Source organism: Jaculus jaculus, chromosome 7, assembly GCF_020740685.1.
Source record: "Jaculus jaculus isolate mJacJac1 chromosome 7, mJacJac1.mat.Y.cur, whole genome shotgun sequence".
NCBI classification, from domain to species: domain Eukaryota; kingdom Metazoa; phylum Chordata; class Mammalia; order Rodentia; family Dipodidae; genus Jaculus; species Jaculus jaculus.
Genome location: NC_059108.1, coordinates 98,402,856 through 98,409,219, shown reverse-complemented (window position 1 = coordinate 98,409,219; position 6,364 = coordinate 98,402,856). Strand labels below are relative to the sequence as shown.

Sequence of the window (6,364 nt, the reverse complement as noted above, 5' to 3'; positions counted from 1 at the left end):
ACTTGAACTGCTGAAGTTCACTTCTTGCTTCTTGAGGATGTTTCTTGTTTGCAAAGCCCCCAGTTGTGCCGGTAGCTTCTTACGGCCATTTGCCACTTCATCCTGTGACCAGGGCTCTTGCATAAAGACATTTATTTACCTTTGCATTGCAAAAGCCTAAATAAAAATTAGCTTCACTTTTATAAAACTTTATAAAACTCCACTAAAAAGAAATCCATCTAATTTTTGGGTCAGTCCACAAAAATACTTTCTTTTTAAAAAAATCAAACACTTTTATGAGAATAAAGATCCTTCAAAGTTTTTAACTCTTCTATGAGAGTTTTATTTTGATTTTCCAGGACTGCAACTCAATTTTCCAGGCACTTGACATACTCTTTATTCTTTCTTCGACATTCTTGAGCAGCTTCTCTGTTTTTCATCAATCTTATTTCTCTTTTCAATTGGGGGTCATCTGTCTTAGTGACCTGAGAGGTAAGAGTGACAGGTGACATCATCACCACAGCTTGTGGCAGCTAAGTGGCCGATGGTGTGGTGTGGATCTGGTATGTCTGCACATCTCCTGATGCAGTTTGCACAGCCACCTAGTTGCTGGGCACAAGTATTTGCTGTCCATCAGAGGTCTGTGCATACTGGAGAATCGTACCTTACTGAGGATTGCCTGAATTTGTCATGGTTAAGGTTTGTAGTCCCTGTACTCCATCTGTGCCCGGACTGGCCAATTGAAAGGCTCCATTTGGGGCAATGGCAATGTACTGTCCGCTGCTGGTCTGATAGATGGGAGTTGGAACAGACATAGAAGTAACAGCAGAAACTCCAGGATTTTCTCTGTCTCCTTTTCTGCTTCATGTTTCTTCAGAAGAGAGGTCTTTCAAAATTTTTCTGTAAGAAGGGCACCGTGCTAGGATCCTGTGAGTTTTTTGTGAGGAGCCTATGCTGTCAGATGAGTTCTGAGACTCCTCACTTTCTGATAAAGATGAAACCTGTTGGGCAATATGAGAAATATGAGCTCCCTGAACTGCTGAACCAGGCTGAGGTGCAGCCTTGGAAGTGCTACTCTTGTGGGAATCTTCCATAATCAACTGTGGCCGTCACCCCGCCGCCACCCGGGGCGGACACGGTCCACTCCTCCTCCCAGGTGGATCCAAATTCACTTCCCAGTCCCCCTCTCGTGGCGAGGGCCGCGCCTCTGTCTCGGATCGGGCGGGGACGCTCAGGCCACTTGAGAGCTAGCTGTCCTGGGTTGCCACTTCGCCATCCTGGGCCGCCAGCGGCAGCATGATCAACACCAGGCCCGGGGCAAGGAGGGGGGCAAACTGAGTCTCTACTACTTTTCTATGTATCACTTCCATCACTCTGTCAAGCTCCCTTTTCACATCATTTTCTGATTTTCTTGATGATTCTTAGAATTCATCCTTGCATTTCTTTATGTCTTCATTTAGTGTGGCCAGCTGATTTTTAAGGTCCTCTTTTTTTTTCACTCTCCCTCAAATCTATTAATTTTCTTTGAACTTCTTCCAATCTATTATCAATTTTTTTTTAGCTTAGTGATGGTAGCATCCACACAATTATCGGTCCTTTGTTGCTTTCTTGCAAGTTCTAGCAATAGGTTGGTCAGGGTTGCATTGCTCATAGCTTCCATTTGATGTTCTGATCCTAACGACTCTTCTATGTTTTGGTTAGATGTATTCCTTGTAGGACTGGGTGATCTACCTGGATTTTCTTGCATTTGATTTTTCATGGTATTTCTTTTGCACTGTGGTCTACCCATGACAGTGTATGGGCAGGTAGGTGGGTAGATCAGCCTAGGCTCTAGCACAATGGGAATCTGAGGCAGCCTGGGGCAGTTGCCAAGCAGCCTGGGCTTTGGCTCTCACTTGCCAAAGCCACCTATCGACTGCCTGACAGGGTGCCAAAGTTGCCTGAATTCTCAAGTGGTAATGCTGCCAAAGCTGCCTGCCTTAGAGCTTGGAGGGGGACTGAGATACCAAGCCCTGAAGCTGCCCAAACTGGCTGGGAACACTGGCACCCAGAAACAGTCTGTGCTTCCCCACCACAGAGGAGTAGGGGATGGCTGGGGCCAGACAGGTAGGGGATGGCACCGGAGCTCCTGCTAGTGAGAGACTCAGTCTGGGCTTGTGTGGCCCTTGCTGTGGGACTGGGCCCACTGAACGTGGGATCGGAGCGCAGAGGCACCTGCACAGTGGGCGTGTGATTGGAGCACAGCAGTGGCAGGCCCAGGAGGCACACGATCAGAGCACTGCGCAGTGACCTGGCGGGTGTGTGGTTGGAGCACAGCGGTGGCTGGCCTGGCAGGCACAAGATCAGAGCATGGCGCAGTGACCTGGCGGGCACGAGATCAGAGCACAGTGGCGGCTGTTTGGAGGAGGGGGAGTGTACCCGCCCAAGAGGGGATCCGCAATTCCCTGTTTTATCCCCCTCTGTGCCCTCCCACTGACAAGAAGACCCGGAAAACCCTTAATGTCTTGAGTTTCTTTCTCAGGTATTTTGCAGGGCAGCTAGGTGGTCGCCATCTTGGCTGGAAGTCCCCAGTTCCTCTATTTTTTGGGTATATTAAGTACAGTTAAATTAATTTCAAAAACTGACTTAGAGATTGGATGGGCACCTTATTTAGCTTTTAAGAGTGCTAAATCTTCTCAAAAATGTATGTATTATATAAAGGTATACCACCTCTGATGAAATTAAAAATTATATAATCTTTCATGTCTTCATATTTAAGCCAAAAATGTTATTATGTAATATAGAGTTCTTGTTTATTTAAAGTTCTGTCAACAGATCTTTTGTTCATAGTTTACTCTCTGTAGCCTCATGTGCTTTAACTATGTAAACTCTACTTTTTGTTAATATCAGATTTTTCCAAATATCAGGATATTGTAATTTGATTTATACAGAGTCCATGATGTTTGGCTATCAATAAGCATGCATCACTATGCCTGGCTAAAACTCTATAATTTTAAGATGGTTCTTGTCTTGTTCATGCTGATTTTGCTAGATGACTATCACTAAGGTTATACTCTAAGTCTTATAAAAAGTAACTTATTGTTATTTTGTTTTTAGAAAAACTAAAAAAGTGCCCCATGTCTTAGGAAAAATCCACTGTATACAAACAGTATTAATATAGTTTGTTAAGCTTAAAATTGTTCAATGGTAAAAGGTACTTATTTTAAAAATTACTTTGTGTTTGCCATATTGTCTTTAATGTAACTCAACAATGACCAAGTTGTATTTTATTCTTGAGCTATGCATAATCAGTCTCAGTAAAGGTTTCACTTACTTAATTGTCTCATTTCTGATTTTTTTTATATGAACATCCTTGTATTTTGACAAAGGTACTTTTTAACTTTTTTTAATTAATTAATTAATTAATTTATTTATTTGACAGAGAAAGAGGGAAAGAGAGACAATGGGCACTCCAGGGCCTCCAGCCACTACAAACAAACTCCAGACTCATGTGACCCTTGTGCATCTGGCTAATGTGTGTCCTGGGGAATCAAATCTGGGTCCTTTGGCTTTGCCAGCAAATGCCTTAACTACTAAGCCATCCCTCCCACCCTCATTTCTGATATCTTGAGTTCATTGCTTATAGAGATATTGATACTTAAAACATGGAAATACAAACAATGTTAATATAACTTGTCTAAGCTTCATGTAACAGTCATAAATATTTCTTTAGTTAGGCCTTAAAATTGTTCAATGGTAAAAAGTACTTATTTAAGAAATTTCTTTGTGTCTGTCATATTGTCTCTAATGTAACCAACAATGACCAAGTTTGATTTTATTCTTGAGCTATATATAATCAGTCTCAGTCAATGTTTCAATTAATTAATTGTCTCATTTCTGGTATTTTAAGTTTATTGCTTATAGAGATATTGATACTTAAAACGTTTCCTGCCCTAGAAAAAATAATCTTAAATTACTCTTCTACTTCCAGTTTGGGGAGTAATTGGTACTTAAATTGATATACAGACTAGCCAAAGTTGTTTTCAAACACAGATGCTAAGTTTTTATACTGTCTTGTTTTTTCCTAACATATAGTTTCTAGATTAAATCAATTAACTTAAAGTTATTGATAAAATATTGTTTTCAGAGCTACTACTAAAATCTTCTGTCTATGTTTATAACTGACAAATACTTAAAAGATAGAATGTGTATACTTTTTATGTCCCAGATATAGCTTAAACTGTCACGTGACAACTAAACTTAAATATTAATCAGAATGATATTAAACTATTGTGTCATTCTCTAACCAGATCTGCTCTGCTAACCAGATATGTTCTGTACCCTTTTTAACTAATCTGTTTTGCTAATCAGATATGTACAGTCTCTCTGAGTGATTACTAACAATATGTAGAAGCCAAAATCAATTGGAAACTTTGGAGTTAAAAGGATAACCAATATTTTGGTTCCTGCTCCTTGGTCAAAAGGTCACAGGAGATGATGAGACACTTGAACTTCTAGCCTCTGGTAAGTTACCTGTCTTCTTGATTGGAGAGTATTTGAAGACCCAGAAATGAGTTCCAAGTCAGTGTATCTGCCACAGGAGAGTCACATCAGGGCAAAATTATTCCTCCAGGCTTCCCAAAAGAGGGAGGGGCACTTGATTAGCACAGCCTTGACTTATCCTAGCAGATGACAATGCTGACCATCATAGAACTCCTCACAGGTCCCTAAAAGTCTACAGAGCTGTTATTGACCTCCAAAGTATACAGTTAATTTTGGCAGCCTACATGGTCTTAATCACCCAATGAGAAAAATATAACTACAATATAAACAATGAGTCCCCTTTCTGATGCTGACTTATAATATTAGACTCTAACATTAACTCAAGTCTTCTTCCTCTGCCTGGCCCTGATTAACTTCACCTACCCTGATCCCAGCTCCTCCCACTTGGCCTTAGCTAGAATCAGAGCTATTCCTCAGACCCCCTCCTTCCTTAGCCCTTACCCTAGCTCATCCAGGGATAAGTACACTGCCACCCCAATGGCCACTTTCAAACTTAAACTGTCTTGTATTCCTACTCTTCCCCTAATCCCAAAATGCCCCTCTGCCTCCTCTCTTGCCCCAAGCCCTCTATCTCTCACCTCTGAATGCTCATCTTCCCTTTACATCTGGAGTTTTGACAAGAGTAACAAGCTCCTTTATTCTCCCTTCTGTCTTCTCATGGGGTACACAAGCCCATCTTACTCACCTTCTCTATAACAGTTGTCTGCCAGAGACTGCCCTGAATCCAGCTCAGTGTAGGGATGGTATGAGAGAAGTCTCTGCTTCACTCAGGATCAAGTCATAACAACATGTTACACTGGCACTGTTGATCTCACCATTCTGCCACCTCTAGCCACCATGAAACTGCCTCCTCATCACCTACCCCATTGACCACATTATCCAGCCTCTCCCATAAAAACTCATGGTCAATATGAAAAATTAACCTTCAACTCTTATCATAAACAAAAGGCTGGAATGTTAGGTCAGGACAAAATGGAGTCACCGAGGACAGCAGGAGGGCAACAGAACAAGGAAGTGGGTCATCCACATTCCTCAAGAAACCACTCAACCATTATCCTTTCCTAGATCTAGATCTAGGTTTCCTGCCCCTTATCTCCCACATGGTCACTTCAGGTCTTACACCCTATGGCCATTGTAAAGAACAAAGGAGTTCATTCCCTTCCTGACCTTCTCCCAACTGAAGAGCTCTATAAAACGCACTATCTGTAATCTCAAAGTTGATTGCTCCTCTCTTGAGAGTCATTCCTGGCAGCCCATGTTTTTCCCCGACAAAAAGCTTCCATCTTTGCCTCAGAGTGGTCTCCTTGGTCTTGATCACTCCTGAACCTTACTCCTTACTCCTAGGACCATGTAGCAAAGAACTCTGGGAAGTCTTTAGCCAACAGTTAGCAGGAAACTAAAACTTGTCAAGAACCATGCAAATGAACTTGGGAGCACTTCCTTCCTCAGGTAAGCCCTGAGATGCCTCTAGTTCTAGATGGCATCTTGATTGCTTCTTCTAAGTGACCTGAATTTATTAACAAATGAAACTGTGAGGTAATAATTACTCTGATTTAAGCCACTTACTGGTTTACTTTGTGGGAAATTTGAGGTTATGTAAGAATAATAACTAATAGAGACTTGAGATGCAAATTTTGATATTATAGAGTTATATTTCATGGATTTTGATATATGGTTGAATGCACCTGCTGCCTTAGTCCTGGTTCTACTTATCCAGTGATAACTGCTGAGTTCTTGCACTTTTCCTCAAATGCCTTTTTTTCAGTTAGACCTGTAGTTCTGTGCCTTTTTTTCTATATATTTCAGGTCTTTTCTGAGGCATAGTGCTTTTTATCCCATGTTA

The 6,364-nt window shown here is 41.4% G+C and overlaps 1 pseudogene; it reads right to left on the bottom strand.

Annotated features, from left to right (window-relative positions):
- Positions 1-263: 263 nt before the first annotated feature.
- On the bottom strand, positions 264-1,116 carry LOC123462205 (annotated as a pseudogene).
- Between the last annotated feature and the right edge of the window lie 5,248 nt (positions 1,117-6,364).